The sequence below is a fragment of the Halichoerus grypus genome, chromosome 6 (assembly GCF_964656455.1).
Source record: "Halichoerus grypus chromosome 6, mHalGry1.hap1.1, whole genome shotgun sequence".
Lineage (NCBI taxonomy): Eukaryota > Metazoa > Chordata > Mammalia > Carnivora > Phocidae > Halichoerus > Halichoerus grypus.
In genome coordinates, this window is record NC_135717.1 from 84023848 (window position 1) to 84042684 (window position 18837).

Below are 18837 nucleotides of genomic sequence, written 5' to 3' on the forward strand. Positions count from 1 at the left end.
TTGATTTTTGCAATCACCTTTAACTTAGAATGTGGTAACCATTGCTTTCAGGATCAGAAAGACTTGAACATGTTCATAGTCTGAGAGGAAAGAATGAGTAGAAAGGGTTTAGTGGATTTTGATTGATGAAATCTGAGTTGAAGGGGATGAGCTCGTAAAAGGAGGGAAGATGAGATTAAAAAAACAAGGGATAGAAGCATAACATATTTATAACCTCCATATATCTTTTTTATGTGAAGTACAAGAAGCCAGACACAAAGAGTCACATATTTATGTAAAATGTCCAGAATCAGTAAATCCAAGGAGACAGAAAGACTGGGTTCCCAGTGGCTGGGAAGGGGAAGGGAGAATGTTGCCTAATGGGAACCTGGTATCTTTTAGGGGTGATGGAAATATTTTGGAACTAAATAGAGGTGGTGGTTGCACAGCATAACGAATATACTAAATGCTGCTGAACTTTTATTTATCTTACAAATTGTATTATTTTTAATTTTTTTTTTTTAGATTTTATTTGTAAGTAATCTCTACACCCAACAAGGGGCTTGAACTCACAACCCTGAGATCAAGAGTCACATGCTGTACTGACAGGGCCAGCCAGGCGCCCCTATTCACTTTTAAATGGTTAATTTTATGTGAATTTCACCTCGACAAATTATTTTTAAGGAGTGGGGGCTAACAAGCAGGTCCCAATTACCTATCAAAAAAACAAAAGATCCCAGGGCAGGGAGGATCAAAGGTTCCCCACTGCCATCCACCCCCTTACACCAAGAGCCTAAATGCAGGGAACCTACCTGGTCCTGTGCTTCCCGGTCTTCATTTCCTGAGCTTACCCACCCGCTGCACCCCTCCCCACCCCATGCCCTTCTCTGTGCTGAGCATACCTCCCAGACCTATGCTTCTCTCTCTCTCTCTCTCTTTCTCTCTCTCTCTCTCTCTCTCACACACACACACACACACACACACACACACACGCACACTCACTCACTCACTCACTGCCCAGGCCTGAGGCCAGCCCAGGGCGGAGCCCCAGGGTAGGCCTGGGCCAGATCAGAGGGTGCAGGCAGCTGCGGGCAGAGCCCTTAGGCAGGGTTCCTGAGCACAGAAGTAGGCAGCAGGCCCAGGCCCCATCTCTGGGGAGAAGACGGCCGGGAAGGGAGGAGTGGTCAGTCCTCCTGAAGCAGCCAGAGGCCGGGGGAGGGCTGGAAGGGGTGTTATATTCGATGGATGGGTGAAGCTAGGCCAGCGGGCTGGGGGGACGGGGCAGGACAAGGGGTGGGGCCATAGCCCACCCTGAAAGAGGCATGGGGGCCAGGCGGCAGCCTTCCCCAGCCTGGAGGGGAGCGCCCAGAGCACTGCTGAGAGGCAGGGCCCATGACCTTCACTGTCTTTGGGGAAATACTGATCATGGCAGCGGTCGGTAGTGGAAATGGGGCTGCCAAGTTCGGAACACTGTTCTGAGCCAGTGCTCCTGCCCAGAGCAAGGGTCCGGGGATGAACGCCATCTAGTAGATATAACCTGGATAAAGCTTTTCTTTTTTTTTTTTAAGATTTTATTTATTTATTTGACAGAGAGAGACACAGCGAGAGAGGGAACACAAGCAGGGGGAGTGGGAGAGGGAGAAGCAGGCTCTCCGCTGAGCAGGGAGCCCGATGCGGGGCTCGATCCCAGGACCCCGGGCCCATGACCTGAGGGGAAGGCAGAGGCTTAATGACTGAGCCACCCAGGCGCTCCCCCTGGATAAAGCTTTTAATAAAACAAAACTATTCTGAATTATATTATGTACAAAAGGAGCCCTGTCCTCACCTATGAACTCTATCCCACCCCTGAGGCCTTAATATTGACAACCAAAAAGCCCTATTTTGTGGGTGCCTGGGTGGCTCAGTCCATTAAGCATCTGACTCTTGATTTCCACTCAGGTCATGATTTCAGGGTTGTGAGATCGAGCCCCACATCAGGCTCTGCCCTGGGAGTTGAACCTGCTTAAGATTTTCTCTCTCCCTCTTCCTCTGCCCCTTCCTCCCGCACTCTCTCTCTCTCTAAAACAAACAAAGAGCCCTATTTTGTTTTACTCTTCTGTGATTTTTTTAAAAACTGATTTTTGCCAACCGTATTCAACTACCGTGGTATAGAGCATTTTGAGACTCATTTTGAGATTTTGCCAGGCATGTGGAAGGACAGCAGGACAAGACAACCGAGGTAAAACGGCGATCCAGGTTCTTAACTACATAATCCAGACTGAAAAGAACTGAATGAGAACAGCCGAGTACTACTAGGTCAGAAGAAAATTGAGGTATCAAATCACAAGTTCCCTATGAGGTTGCACTGAAGCTGGGGAAGGGCAGTATGAAACAGCTAGAAGAACAAAAAAGGAGTTAGAGAAAGGGGTTTGCAGTTTGAGATTTCCAGTGTGAAATACCCCATATAACAGGGTCAGATGTTGGCCATAAGTGGGTGAAGGTCAGTGAGTTTCAAGAAAGTTCAGAAACTATAAGGTTTAGGTGTTAGATGGTTCATCCACATGAACGGTGAAAATCACACCAATGTCAAAATCTGATGAGATCTGGGTAGAGATCAGAGCAGTGGTAGATAAGGATCTATACTTTATTGATGACTTTCCACACTCCCACTCAGGCTCCAACTTCCTGTCTCTTGTCCTTATGTTGACTGGTGTCATCTTCTTGCCTTCACTTCCTTCCTTATCCATGGCTCACGTGTCTGTTCCCTCTGGCAAAAAACCTAAATAACCCTGCTTCTTTCAGTCACACCCACCAGACAAAAACCACCCCTCCAGGAGCATGATCAGGTTTGTAGAGAAAAGTCAAAAGGGGCTGGTTAGAGATATACTGACAGATTGCAGGACGCACCAAACCCATTAGATTCTACATTCTCTGGACATTTCCACAAAGGCTAGTCATTTCTTCATTGTTTTTTCTTAAATAAAGTCAATGAACGTACGTTATATATAAAAACTTCAAATCCATAGTAGGGTAAAAATAGAATGTTTAGAAACTCCTTTACACTCCCCTCATCCAGTTTTACTCCACAGAATTAACAATTGTTCATATTTTCTTGTTTATCCTTCCAAAACTCCTCTATACATGAGAATGGTGTCATACAAAATATTTCACAAGACAGTCCATGTATTTAACATATATCAAAATATGTTAGGGATGCCTGGGTGGCTCAGTCAGTTAAGCATCTGCCTTCAGCTCAGGTCATGATCTCAGGGTCCTAGGATTGAGCCCCACATCGGGCTCCCTGCTCCGCGGGGAGTCTGCTTCTCCCTCTCCCTCTGTCTGCCGCTCCCCCTGCTTGTGCTCTCTCTCTCTCTTTCTGACAAATAAATAAATAAAATCTTTAAAAAATATGTTAAATCTGGAAAACAATTTCCACTGAAGAACAAGGGGATCTTCCTAAAACACATTTAAAAATTTCAAAGAGGTGAAGAGGTAAAGTTATGGAGATGGAGAAGGCACAAGAAATTTGAAATACTCTTACATTGGAATTTTAATAGAGAGCATTAGGAGTATATAAACACTACATATAAAACACAAATTGATACAGCCTAGAATATTTCCCAGGTTATAACTGAAAAGACAGCATTTGCAGCTGAAGATGCAAGCACAAATTGAGGCTTAGTGGGGCACCTGGGTGGCTCAGTCGGTTAAACGTCTGCCTTCGGCTCAGGTCATGATCCTGGGGTCCTGGGACTGAGCCCTACCTCAGGCTCCCTGCTCAGTGAGGAGTCTGCTTCTCCCTCTTCATCTGCCCCTTCCCCCCGCACATGCTCTCGCTCTCTCAAATAAAATCTTAAAAAAAATTTTTTTTAAAGATTATTTATTTATTTGACAGAGACACAGCGAGAGAGGGAACACAAGCAAGGGGAGCAGGAGAGGGAGAAGCAGGCTTCCCGATGCGGGGCTCGATCCCAGGACCCTGGAATCACGACCTGAGCTGAAGGCAGATGCTTAACGATGGAGCCAGCCAGGCTCCCCAGTAAATAAAATCTTAAAAAAAATTAAGGCTTAGACATTTAGGAACTGGTACTTATTGTTTTTATTATTATTATTATTTTTTTTTTGCAAGAAGTAGGATTTATTGTCTGGCGTGAATAAGGAGGAGGCAGTGCCGAGGTTCGCATGAGCGCAGAGCCCGCCATCTGTCCAGCGGGGGCAACGATTAGGGACGTTTTTGACCCACAGCCATCTGGGATCAGCTGCTTTTCAGCCACTATGTCTTCAAATTCATCCGCATTAAACTTAGTAAAGCCCCACTTCTTGGAAATGTGGATCTTCTGGCGGCCAGGGAACTTGACCTTGGCCCTGTGTAGGGCCTCAATCACATGCTCCTTGTTCTGCAGCTTCCTACAGATGGAGGTGATGACTTGGCCAATGTGGACCGTGGCCACTGTGCCCTGGGGCTTTCCAAAGGCACCCCGCATACCTGTCTGGAGCCAGTCAGCCCCAGCACAGGACAACATCTTGTTGATATGGATGCCGTGGAAGGGGTAGAGCCACACTTGGATGTGAAAAATATCTTTGCCACAGCTTTTCACCATGTACTTACTGGCACAAACTCGGGCAGTTTCCGTGGCTTCAGAGGAAGGCTGCTCATATTCATCTGACACCATGTGGCCACATGGTGGGAACTCATCCACTTTTGCCTTCTTCCACCCCAGGTCAAAGATGTGGATCTTGGCGTCAGGGGCACCTCTGCAGAAGGGAGACTTTGGATACGACTTGTTCTTACATACTGGTAACACCTGGTGGGGACGTGGCCCATGGAGACACCAGGATCTTCAGTGGCAGGAAGGAAAAGAGAAGAACTGGTACCATTTGATAAAATCACATTATTTCTAAATATTTTATTTATTTATTTGAGAGAGAGCGAGAGAGCACAAGAGAGCAGGGTGAGGGGAAGAGGGAGAAGCAGACTCCCCGCTGAGCAGGGATCCAGACTTGGGGCTTGATCCCAGGACCCTGGGGTCATGACCTGAGCTGAAGGCAGACACTTAACGACTGAGCCACCCAGGCACCCTCAAAATCACATTATTCCCCAGCAGTTCAGTTTCCTCACTTATGGTTAGAGTCATAATCAGGTGAGGTAATACACAAAAAATTGTATATAAATATACATAAATAATATATAAAAATTCTATATACAGTCTAGTACTTCTCAAAATGTTGATGTTCTTCATTCTTTCCACCAACATGAGGTTCTGCCAATAGGTAACACAGAAAAGACAAGCCTCACAAATATTCAGCATCTAAGGAACAAAAAAACCCAAAATTATTAATTCCATACTGCAATCAATAAACATCTAAGGGCTGTAGTAGTATATTTGGTAATATGACTACATGGTGAATGGTGTCATATATGTGTATGCGCATGCATTTTTGTATGTTGAGCAGAATAACAAATAGGGCAGTCAGCGGTTCTTTGTATCACTGGCTGGAACATGAAAAGTTGTGTGGTTTTTTTGTTTTTTTAACATGTATTCTCACTTTATTAAATCTTACTATCAGCCCCTATAGCTACACAAATGCAGCAAATCCCTATTTGAATTGTTTTAATAATGCACCAAAGGAAACACTGTTCGCAAAACCACCGATGCATCTCCAAGCTTCATGGCAGCCCCATGGATCCCTTAGGCCTCGGGCAGCCAGCTTCTCCTGGACAGATTCTAATGGTTTTCCTTTTATCTTCCACTGTTTATAATCTGGAAGTTCAGGTTTAATATAACCATGTTCACATCCATGTCCATGGGTCATGTCTAATAGCAATCTGACCTCTCAAGATGCTCAGTATTCAACCCTCCAGCCAGAGCCAAATGGAAATGGTGGAATGTGAAAAGTTTATGGGATATCCAAGAACTATGGGACACAATCTGTCTCTAAAAGTCAATATGTTCCTTTTTTACTTCCTTACAACTTAGTGTTCTACATATAAAACATTCTTACCTCTTGGGTCTTTTCTTAGGTTTCTGCTTGTACATAGCTTTATTGTATTTCTTCCTCCTTTTACGAAACCATTGCTTTATCTATAAAAAAACGAGGTGGGGAGATGATGAATCAAGGAATAAGGATATTGGGGGCACCTAGGTGGCTCAGTCATTAAGCGTCTGCCTTTGGCTCAGGTAATGATCCCAGGGTCCTGGGATCAAGCCCCGCATCGGGCTCCCTGCTTGGCCGGGAGCCTGCTTCTCCCTTTCCCACTCCCCCTGCTTGTGTTCCCTCTCTTGCTGTGTCTCTCTCTGTCAAATAAATAAATAAAATCTTAAAAAAAAAAAAGGAATAAGGATATTGGTTTATATGGGTAATAGTACTACACAGATGACTCTGTTGGTAAAGAAATATGTTTCATACCTGCTTTGCTGTCATGTTAAATTCAAATGCAAGTGACTGACTATCTCCTTTTGTGGGGCATTTGTTTAACTTAAAGGTTGCCCAGAGAGTGTCCATGAGGGGTTTGCTGACTAATCTTTTCTGGGGATATTGTTCTTCATTTTTCTCTTCCTTTTCCTGTTCCTCTTCCAGTCTCTCTTCTACTTCCACTTCTTTTTCTTCTCCTTCTCTTTCTTTCCATTTTTTCTTTCCCCTTCTTTCATCTTCACTATGATTCCTCTTTGATTGCTCTGGATTTTGATCACAAAGCATAGCTGGTTCTTTCTGTATAGCAAAATCTGTGGAATAAAATCAAACTGCAGCTAAATTTGACTTTTAGATCATAGTCAACATTCTTCAGTGTGAGAATATATTTGATTTTCATAAAGTAGTAGTGTTGTACATTGTTGGAAAAAGAGAGGAAAGAAAAAGTAAGGTTATCAAAATCAATGAAGATTTTCATAAAAAGATCAGTTTATTTATTTTTAAAGATTTTATTTATTTATTTGAGAGAGTGAGTGAGAGAGAAAGAAAGAACAAGTGGGAGAGGTAGAGGCAGGCTCCCTGTGGAGCAGGGAGCCCAACATAGGGCTTGATCTCAGGACCCCAAGATCATGACCCAAGCTGAAGGCAGACTCCCAACCCACTGAGCCACCCAGGCACCCCAAAAGATCAGTTTAAAAATAATTTACTTCTGGATTTAAATATAGACTGAGTAAGGAAAGGGGCTGTGTATTGAAATTAATATGTCTCCTTGTGATGTTATTCAAAAATAAGTTACCTTGTGGTGCCTGGGTAGCTCAGTCAGTTAAGCGTCCGCCTCTTGATTTTGGCTCAGGTCATGACCACAGGGTTGTGAGATCAAGCCCATGTTGAGACCACATCGGGCTCCATGCTCAGCACAGAGTCTGCTTGAGGTTCTCTCTCTCCCTCTCTCTCTGCCCCTCCCCCCTCTTGTACTCTATAAATAAAATAAATAAATAAATAAAATCTTAAAAAAAATAAGTTACCTTGAAAAAATTAAGTTATGAGTGACCTTACTTAAAGGACTATTCAGGCTTTTTATTTCCTCTCGAGAGAGTTTTGGTAAGATATACACTTTTTAGAAATTTGTTCATATGTTTCACTTTTCCCAGGATTGTTCTGGCATATGCCCATAAACTGACATTATTATTATTATTATTATTATTATTATTATTTTAAGCAAGCTTTACACTCAATGTGGGGCTTGAACTCATGACCCCAAGATCAAGAGTTGCATGTTCTACTGACTGAGCCAGCCAGGCACCCCCATAATTATTAATATTAATAAACTACTTTTTACTCTAAAGTACTCTGGTTTAAACTACATATGATCCCTCTACTTATACTACTAAAGAAATCAAATCAGTAATTTAAAATAACCAAGACAGGGCACTTGGGTGGCTCAGTCAGTTAGGCATCTGACTCTTGGTTTCGGCTTAGGTCATGATCTCAGGGTTGTGAGACCCAGGCCTTTGTGAGGCTCCATGCTCAGCATGGAAGTCTGCTCAAGATTCTCTCTCCCTCTTCCTCCCCCTCTGCCCCTCCCCCCGTGCACTCTCTCTCTAAATAAATAAAATCTTTAGAAGCTCAAAGACCAAATAATATTATTGAAGGGTGCATAAATATGTGATAAAAACTATAAAACTAAGGCAATAATAAAATTCAGGAAGATGGTTGGAAAAACAGGATAGGATAGAGGAAGCATACAGATAAGTAGATGAAATGTATGTAATGCTATACTTATATTGGTAATGTTATGTTACTATGTTATTTAATATATAGTATATATTAATGTAGTTTTATATTTTTTAAAAGAAATACATTGTTTTTTGAGTTGGTTGGTTGGTCCTTGCATGTTCATGTGATTGATTTGCTTATAAATTAAATATATATCAAATATGTTTTTGCATATCTCAAATATTACATATAATTTTTTTAAAAAGTAATCTCTATATCCAACATGGGGCTCGAACTTATAACCCCAAGATCAAGAGTCACATGCTTTAGGGGCGCCTGGGTGGCTCAGTCGTTAAGCATCTGCGTTTGGCTCGGGTCATGATCCCAGGGGCCTGGGATTGAGCCCCACGTTGGGCTCCCTGCTCGGCGGGAAGCCTGCTTCTCCCTCTCCCACTCCCCCAGTTTGTGTTCCCTCCCTCACTGTCTCTCTCTCTGTGCCAAATAAATAAATAAATTCTAAAAAAAAAAAGAGTCACATGCTTTACTGACTGAGCCAGCCAGGCACCCTGAGAAGTGTTCTTTTTTTAAACAAAATTTTGATTGCATGGCCAATATTTTAAAAAATTGAAAGAGTTGGGGCACTTGGCTGGCTCACTTGATAGAGCATGCAGCTCTTGATCTCAGGGTTGTGAATTCGAGCCTCATGTCAGGGGTAGAGATTACCTGGGTGGCTCAGTCAGTTAAGCGGCTGCCTTCAGCTCAGGTCATGATCCTGGGGTCCTGGAATTGAGCCCAGCGTCGGGGTCCTTGCTCAGCAAAGAGCCTGCTTCTCTCTCTCCCTGCTGCTCGCCCCTGCTTGTGCTCTCTCTCTCTCTGTCAAATAAATAAATAAATAAATAAATAAAATCTTTAAAAAAAATCAAGAGGTTTAACATCAAAATTCAATTTCCAGATTAAAAAAAAATCTGAAATTGGTGGTACTAAATTCTCATGTAATCAAAAATTGGCTGGATCTTGTCCTCTTTAGATGGAATCTGCTTTCTCTAATTAGCTAGAGTCCACACAGTCAGCTTAATTTCACCTGCCAACCACTGGCAGGCAGAAAAAAATAACACACATACACCCTCATTCTCCATTTCTGACTCAGAAGATTATATATCCTTTATATTCTTTATATAATAAAACCTCAATTCCCATTTAACTGTTCAGCTCTGCTGTGGTCAGACTTATACTCTGTTATTACTAAAATCCATAACTATTAGAAGGGCACTTGGGTGGCTCAGTCGGTTAAGCGTCTGCCTTTGGCTCGGGTCATGATCCCAGGGTTCTGGGATCGAGCCCCACATGGGGCTCCCTGCTCAGCAGGGAGCCTGCTTCTCCCTCTCCCTCTGCTTGTGCTCTCTTTCTCTGTGTCTTTCAAAAAAAATAAATAAATAAAATCCATAACTATTAGACAAAACTTACTTTTCACTGAGGATCCCTGACTACAAATGACTGCAATAGGGAATACTATGTTCAGGCGAATAAAATCATGGAGATTTGTGTTTTGTTTTGTTTTCACTTACTTTTCCTCAATAAAATTCTAAAATCAAGGTTTATCTTTGGGGAGACAGAACAGAGAAAACAAAACAAAAACAGAAGACTTGAGAACATGCAGGGGGATGTGGATCAGATAGATGTCAGAGAATAGGGAGCATCACTGAAAGAACACAAGCACATAAATCCCAGCTTTTTTCCACAGTTCTATCCTAGTCCCTCAGATAGGTAGATAGATGGATAGATAGATAGATAGATAGATAGATAGATAGATAGATAGATAGATAGGAGCAGCCCGAATTTGCACTGCTAGTAAGATTTGTAGTTAGGATTTAAACTCAGAGGCGCTTGGGTGGCTCAGCCAGTTAAGCATCTGCCTTTGGCTCAGGTCCTGATCCCTGGGGTCCTGAGATTGAGCCCCAAGTTGGGCTCCCTGCTCAGCAGGGAGTCTGCTTCTCTCTCTCCCTCTGCCCCTCCCCTCTGCTCATGCTTGCTCTCTCTCTCTCAAATAAATAAATAACATCCTTAAAAAAAATAAACTCCGATCTGCCTAGCTAAAAAAACAAAAACCAAAAAACCAAAAAAACAACACTTCATGTATTATACTATGGAATATAATACAGCAATAAAAAAAATAGTAAGTACATCAATGAATACTAACATGGAAAGATGGATGTCCCAGAGTTTTTTGAAATAAAAGAACCACTTCAAATTAGCACATACAGTAGAACAAATTTCTTGGACAGAAAAACAAATCTTATAAATGTTCACATAGTCAGATGGCTTCACCAGGGAAATCTACCAACATTTAAATAATAATTAAACACTTCACAAACTCTTCCCAAAAAATGGAAGAGAAAGGAACACTTCCCTACTCATTCTCTGAGGCCAGTATTAATTATCCTGTGTTATCAGTCAGGGTTCAACTAGAGAAACAGAACCAGGAGGAGATAGATACTAAGAGATTTATTGCAGTTGGCACATGCGATTGTGGGAACTGTCCAGGCAAGTCCGAATCGTAGGGCAGCCGTGAGAAGAGGAAGGCTGGTGTTCTTGGGCAACCGGTGAAGCTGCTCTCCACAGGCAGAATTTGTTCTCTTCAGAGAAGTCTCAGCTCTACTCTTCAAGCCTTAATTGATTGAATTAGGCCTCCTGAGGCTATCTAGGATAATCTCCCCTACTTCAAGTCAACTGATAAGGATTTTACTTGCGTCTAAAAGATACCTTAAAAGTATCAGCAATACCTCTATTAGTGGTTGAGTAACTGAGTCTCTAGCCTAGGCAAGCTGCACATAAGACTGACCATCACTCCCTGATGCCAAAACCAGACAGATAGTTCAAGAAAAGAAAACTATTTTTTTTTTTTAAGATTTATTTACTTATTTGAGAGAGAGAGACTGAGGGGGAGAGGCTCAACTGACTGAGCCACCCAGCTGCCCCCTAATAGGCTTCTTTTTAAAGGTGACGAAAATGTTCTGGAATGAAATAGTGGTGATGGTTGTACAACATTGTGAATGTATTTTAAAAAATTGGATTTTACCTTTTTAAAAATTTTACATTTTAAAAAAGTGAATTCTATGGTTTATAATTTATATCTCAATTTTTTAAAGCACTCACATGACCTAGGATTTCACACCCCACTATGGTGAAATTGCATAGATGTATTAAAAAATAATTGAAATTTAAGTTCAAGTTGTTAACTCTATTTTAAAATTTGCAATTTCAAATTTGTGGAATTCAAATCATTAGTTACATCATTTTCCCCTCTCTATCATTTCTGCACATGATATAAACATACTGTAATTATTATCAGGTTAGAAAAACAAAAACACATCTCTCTTGAATCACACATCCCTCTACTGCTTCCATCCCACGTCTGTATTTTTTTTCATAGCAAAACTCTTTGAAGGATATCTCTGGGGGCGCCTGGGTGGCTCGGTCGTTGGGCGTCTGCCTTCGGCTCAGGTCGTGAGTCCGGGGTCCTGGGATCGAGCCTCGCGTCGGGCTCCCTGCTCGGCCAGGAGCCTGCTTCTCCCTCTCCCACTCCCCTTGCTTGTGTTCCCTCTCTAGCTGCCTCTCTCTCTCTCTCTGTCAAATAAATAAATAAAATCTTAAAAAAAAAAAAAAAAGAAAGATATCTCTGTATTTGCTGTTTGCACACTGGTGATTTTTCCCTCCTTTTTCTCTCTTGAATACTCCAATCAGACTTTCACATCCAACCTCCACAGATACTCCTCTTGTCAAGGTCACAAGTTAATGATACTAATATTGCAAAAATATAACGATCAATTCCCTATCCCTGTCTTTTTCTTTTTTTTTTTTTAAGATTATTTATTTGAGAGAGAGGGAGTGCGTGTGCGCGAGCGGGAGGGGCCGAGGGAGAGGGAGAGAATGCCAAGCGGACTCCCTACTGAGCTCAGAGCTGGAAGCAAGGTTCCATCTCACAACCCTGAGACCAGGACCTGAGCCTAAACCAAGAGTCAGACGCCCAACCGACTGTGTCACCCTGGTGCCCCCGCCCCCTCACCAAGCCCCATCTTAACTTGAATTATCAGGAGCTTTTGAAGTGTCAGGAGTCCTCTCCACCTTGACAAGCTTTCTTCTCATGGCTCCCAGGACACCATCCTTTCCTGAGTTTCCTTCCATATCAATGGCTGCTCCTTCAAAGTTTTCTTTGGAGCACCTGGCTGGCTCAGTCCGTAGAACAAGCAACTCTTGGTCCCAGGATGGTGAGTTTGAGCTCTGCATTGGCTTTAGAGATTATAAATAAACAAACTTTAAAATAAAAGGAACAAGGTTTTCTTTGTTCCTTCTCTTTCCTCCCACCTTTCCCCAGCCTTGGTCCTGCCCAGTTTCTCAAGGCGAAATCCCTACATCTCTTCTCTCCTATATATACATGGTCCTAGCCTTGGTAATCCAATCTGAAGGATTTAATACCACCCAAATGGTGACTACTTGCAGATTTTTATCTCTAGGCTCATATATCCAACTCCTAATTCAGTATCTCTGCCTGGACATCCTCTAGGTAACTTAAGTCAAGCTTAGAACTCCCAGACTCAGGGGTACCTGGGTGGTGCAGTCAGTTAAGCATCTGACTCTTGGTTTCGGCTCAGGTTGTGATCTCAGTCATGAGATCAAGCCCTGCTCGGGCTCTGTGCTGAGCATGGAGTCGGCTTGGGTCTCTCGCTTGTTCTGCCCCTCCCCCCTGCGGGTTCTCTTTCTCTCTCTCTCAAATAATTAAATCTAAAAAAAAAAAAAAATTTCCCAGACTCAGTCACGATCCCTTTCACTGAACCCTGATCCACTCTCAGTGACCCAACCTGAGCAATGCCAACTCCGTTCATCCAGCTGATTGAGTTAAAAACCTTGGTAGCATCTTTGACTCTTCTCTTTTTCTCATAGTTCAAACTCAATCTGTCAGATAATCTTGCTTTTCTTCCTTCAAAATTCTCAGAATACTACCACTTTTTTTTTTTTTAAGAATTTATTTATTTGACAGAGAAAGACACAGCAAGAGAGGGAACACAAGCAGGGGGAGCGGGGGGAGCGGGAGAAGCAGGCTCCCCACGGAGCAGGGACCTGATGCGGGGCTCGATCCCAGGACACTGGGATCATGACCTGAGCCTAAGGCAGACGCCTAATGACTGAGCCACCCAGGCGCCCAGAATACTACCACTTCTTAACCACCATTATCTCTAAACTAGGTATATTTCATGGGGCACCTCGGTGGCTCAGTCAGTTAAGAAGTGGTAGACTCCCAGGGCACCTGGATGGCTCAGTTGTTAAGCGTCTGCCTTCGGCTCAGGTTATGATCCCAGGGTCCAGGGATCGAGCCCCGCATCGGGCTCCCTGCTCGGCAGGAAGCCTGCTTCTCCCTCTCCCACTCCCCTTGCTTGTGTTCCCTCTCTCACTGTCTCTCTCTGTGTCAAATAAATAAATAAAATCTTAAAAAAAAAATAAATCTTTTAAAACAATGACTTCCATTCACATCTGCCAGAAAAAAACCTGTTTTAACATTTTGGCACGTATTTTAGATTGTCCATACACATATTTGCCATCTACATGGTTGGTGGTCAATAAACATTTATTTTAATATAAATTTTTTATAAAAATTGCATCAAACTGCAAATAATATTTTTCATATCTATATACATACATCCCATTATTTAAGATCTAGTTTCTTTGCATCTTGATTAAATTGAACATTTTTCATATACCTCCTGGAAATGCATTCATTTTTTAACTTGTATATGTACTTTACCCACTCTATCACTAGCTGTTCATTTTTGTGGCCCATTGACATCCAAGATACAGATGACACCTACCTTAATTCTGGTCACCATTATCACTGTAATCTCTACTGCCAGGGAATAGTCTCTAATTGTCCTTAATCCAATCTATTCTTTACTCCATAGTTTATCTCTCATCACTTAACATGCTTCAGTGGTGTTCAGTAGTTTTAAATATTTAGCACAAAATCCTTAGCCTGAGTTGGAAAAACCTTCAGCCTCCTGACTGACATCCAGATTAGAACACCTCTAATTAATTTTCCAATTTAAATTTTACCTGATCACAACCCAGATTAAAACTCCCTGTAGTTTCCATTTACCCTTGGACCCTAATCCAAAAACCCTAATCTCATCAAATACTGACTCAAATCTCAGTGCTGGTCACTGCCTCACCAATAAACGTACTTGGAGACTTGGAGAGTAAACTGAAGGTAAGAGAACAAGTCGTGCTTTTATCTGGAGAAATAACTTTCTAGACAGAGGAAATAGCACAGGCAAAGTCCCTAAACTCTGACGGTGCTTGGCTTGTTTACTAAAAAGCCTGGCAACCGGGGCGCCTGGGTGGCTCAGTCGTTAAGCGTCTGCCTTCGGCTCAGGTCATGATCCCAGGGTCCTGGGATCGAGTCCCGCATCGGGCTCCCTGTTCGGCGGGAGGCCTGCTTCTCCCTCTCCCACTCCCCCTGCTTGTGTTCCTGCTCTCGCTATCTCTCTGTCAAATAAATAAATAAAATCTTAAAAAAAAAAAAAAGCCTGGCAACCAGAGGGAATGGAGTAAAGAGAGTGAAGGGAAGTGTTAGCAGAAATCCAAAAGGTAGCAAGAGATCAAATCCGACAGGATTTTGTAAACCATTGTAAAGTCTTTGGCTTTTACTCTGAAAAGAATAGATATTGTCAACTTTTGAGTAATGGAATGTTATTATCTAATTTATGTTTCAAAGGGCTACTCTGCTATGTTGGAAGCAGACTATGGGGTGGGAAGGGCAAAGACAAAAGGAGAGAGTTATGAAATATGTCTAGCTTTTTTTTAAGATTTTATTTATTTATTATACAGAGAGAGAGAGAGAGTGAGTACAAGCAGGGGGAGCGGCAGAGGCAGAGGGAGAAGCAGGCTCCCCACTGAGCAGAGAGCCCGACGCAGGGCTTGATCCCAAGACCCATGAGATCATGACCTGAGCCAAAACCAAGAGTCAGATGCTTAACCGACTGAGCCACCCAGGTGCCCCTGGAAGTGATTCTTTTAATTTTTTTTTTGTTTTGCTTGTTTCTAGTTATTAAAATTTCTGTAATGTGCAGGACCACTGGTATAATAAAAATAAATAGAATATACTGCACATTTAGGCCACCCAGTATACACACTTATCCAATTCTTGGAGAATTTTAGGGGAAGGAGTGAAAATAGTATCTAGGATTAGATTTTTTTTTTTTAAGATTTTATTCGGTCATCTGACAGAGAGAGCGAGAGAGGGAACACAAGCAGGGGGGGAGTGAGAGAGGGAGAAGCCGGCTTCCCGCGGAGCAGGGAGCCCGATGTGGGGCTCGATCCCAGGACCCCGGGACCATGACCTGAGCCGAAGGCAGATGCCTAATGACTGTGTCACCCAGGCATCCCTAGATTTTTCTTTAGCTAAGTTAGATTCCCAGCAAACAACGGATATAATTAAGTTGTTTTGTGTGGTATGGAAATCTCAGAAGCTTATTAAAGTGTATTGATTGGAGATGCAGCCATTGTACAAATTATCCAGTGAACATTAGTGCAAATTATCTAGTGACTTTCTACATAATGCAAGCAACAGACAATCCCTCATATCCACCCTAGACGCCCACCTATAGCAACAAACCATTTTTACGCCAGTGGTTCTCAACCCCTGATGCACATTAGAATCACCTGGGAGAGCCTGGGCTACACCTTAGAGCAATTTAGTCAGAGCAGGGCTCAGGCAATTAGTTTATAAAGTACTTCAGGTGATCCCAATATGCAATCAAGAATGACCACAGCCTTCCACTCATCTATCTTTTGATTAAATCACAGACAGGTGTTGAGAATGATGATTATATCAGCATACAATTCTTGGTAGGTATAAATCTGGTTCTCATAAAGGATCTATGCCTGTTTGATATATTTAAAAAATAGGAAGTGTGAACTGTTTGGTATGCTCTGCCCAGGTTAAGTAAACATTGGAAATTAATGTCATCCTCTCTTTTCTTGAGCAAATGAAAAGAAAAAAATAGTGTTGGGACTATAGTACTTATGGAAGAAGTTTCAGACAAGGAAGGAGAGTGAGTGTCTGATGTATAGATTATTTGACAGTGGAAAGACAGTTGAAAGTTTTACACTTTGGACAATGGGATGATAAAGCTCATGTGAAATCATGAGACATTTTTTGCTCGTGTTTATGTTATTTGCCGCTACAGTGCATTTAAAAAAAAAAAGGTACATAATCTATACTGATATATATTCTGGTGAATTCTTTTTTTAAAATTAATTGATCAATTAATTAATTTATTTTTAAGTAATCTCTACACTCAACCTGGGGCTCGAACTCATGATCCTGAGAGCAAGATTCGCATGCTCTACTGACTGAGTCAGCCAGGCACCCCTATTTTGGTGAATTCTTAAATTCAAGAAAATGGGCAGAATTAGTAATACATCTTTGATGGGAAAAAAGATATAAATTAAATTTAAATTAATTTTTAAAAGGCGCTAAATTCATGATAATTCCAGACCTCCCCACAACATGAATTATTGTCAAAAGAAGAAGATACTGGTGTTGAGTGCCTAAATTTAGAGATTCTTATTCAGTAAATCTGGGGTAAGAATTGGAATTCTGTATTTTTAAACCTTCCTACAACAGAGCAAATCCTAAAACATCAAGAGAAAGTATCTGACACAGATGCTGTGTTTAAATAATTAAGAAGATTTTCTTAGGTCTATATTTCTGAGAAAATTTGAAACTCAAGATACAATAAAAGAAAAAGAGGAAGTTTATTCTATGAAGAAAAGGCATCAAGAATTGGAACTATCCAGAAGGAACTGGTTATAGTGATAGAATTGAGTTCACACAGGTCATTGGCTTGAAGAAACAATCCTCCAGAAGTTCACCCAATCTCACAGTGTAAAGACTGTAGGAATTAAATGACTTTTATTGTTTCTGAATTCTCTCAGACAAATTTGGAAACTCTAAACTTTCTGATCTCTGGGAAATGATTCAAAGGTAAGTTTGAAATAATTATCATATTAATAATATTATCACATTTAGTCATTAGTAGGCACCAGCATCATAGTTAATAGAGTTTGGATTTAATATACCCCTTGGTGACATTATCCCCATTGTGCTGACATTATCCCCAGTGGGCTGATATTATACCCATTTTACACATGAGTAAACTAGGGTTTAGAAAAATTGAGTAACTTATCACAGACCTGTACCCCTGAAACAAATAATACATTATATGTTAATTAATTGAATTTAAATTTAAAAAAAAGAAAAATTGAGTAACTTGCTCAAAGTCACATAGATAGCAAGTGATGGAGTTGGGCTCAGGACAAGCTGTCTAATTTCAGTGCCTATGCTTTTAAGATTACACTGTATTTTCTCTCACTAAAGCCAACAGTTATTTCCAGCTTCAGAAAAGGGCAGAAGTGGGAAGTTTGATACACATATGAGATTTCCAGGAAAAGGAATTTATTTATTGAGAGGAATAAAAATGTGAAGAGCAGGATTACAATTTAGACATTAAAGAAATATTGATAAAAAAATAAAAAATAAAATAAAGAAATATATATATATTAAAGATTTTATTTATTTATTTGACAGAGAGAGACACAGTGAGAGAAGGAACACAAGCAGGGGGAGTGGGAGAGGGAGAAGCAGGCTTCCCGCAGAGCAGGGAGCCCCATGTGGGGCTCGATCCCAGGACCCCGGGACCATGACCTGAGCCGAAGGCAGACGCTTAACAACTGAGCCACCCAGGCACCCCAAAATAAAGAAATATTGATGTCAAGGGGCCTGGGTGGCTCAATTGGTTGAGAGTCTGCCCCATAGCATAGTTCACTTTATTTTAATTTTATTATTATTATTTTTAAAGATTTTATTTATTTGACAGAGAGATAGAGCACAAGTAGGCAGAGCGGCAGGCAGAGGCAGAGGGAGAAGCAGGCTCCCCACCGAGCTGGGAGCCCGATGCAGGACTCGATCCCAGCACCCTGGGATCATGACCTGAGCCGAAGGTAGATGCTTAATGACTGAACCACCCAGGCACCCCAGCATAGTTCACTTTTAAAAACTATGGGGGGGCACCTGAGTGACACAGTCAGTTGAGTGATCGACTCTTGATTTTGACTCAGATCATGATCTCAAGGTCCTGGGATTGAGCCCCGAGACTGGCTCCAAGCTTAGCAGGGAGTCTGCTTGAGGATTTCTCTCCCTCTCCCTCTGCCCCTCCCCACTATGTGTTCTCTCTCTCTCTCTAAAATAAATAAATAGGGTGCCTGGGTGGCTCAGTTGGTTAAGCGACTGCCTTCGGCTCAGGTCATGATCCTGGAGTCCCTGGATCGAGTCCCACATCGGGCTCCCTGCTCAGCAGGGAGTCTGCTTCTCCCTCTGACCCTCCTCCCTCTCATGCTCTCTGTCTCTCATTCTCTTTCTCGCAAATAAATAAAATCTTAAAAAAAAAAATAAAAAAATAAAATAAAATAAATAAATAAATCTTTAAAAAAATAAAAGTCAAAAATGCTCAAATTAATATCATTTTAAAAAATTTATTTATTTGAGAGAGAGAGAGAGTGAGAAAGAGAGCACAAGAGGGGGTAGGGCTAAAGGGAGAAGTAGACTCCCTGCCAAGCAGGGAGCCCGATGTGGGACTCGATCCCAGGACTCCAGGATCATGACCTGAGACAAAGGCAGTCGCTTAACCAACTGAGCCACCC

The 18837-nt window shown here is 41.9% G+C and overlaps 1 pseudogene; it reads right to left on the bottom strand.

Annotated features, from left to right (window-relative positions):
• Positions 1-4096: 4096 nt before the first annotated feature.
• On the bottom strand, positions 4097-5213 carry LOC118550827 (large ribosomal subunit protein uL16-like; annotated as a pseudogene).
• Between the last annotated feature and the right edge of the window lie 13624 nt (positions 5214-18837).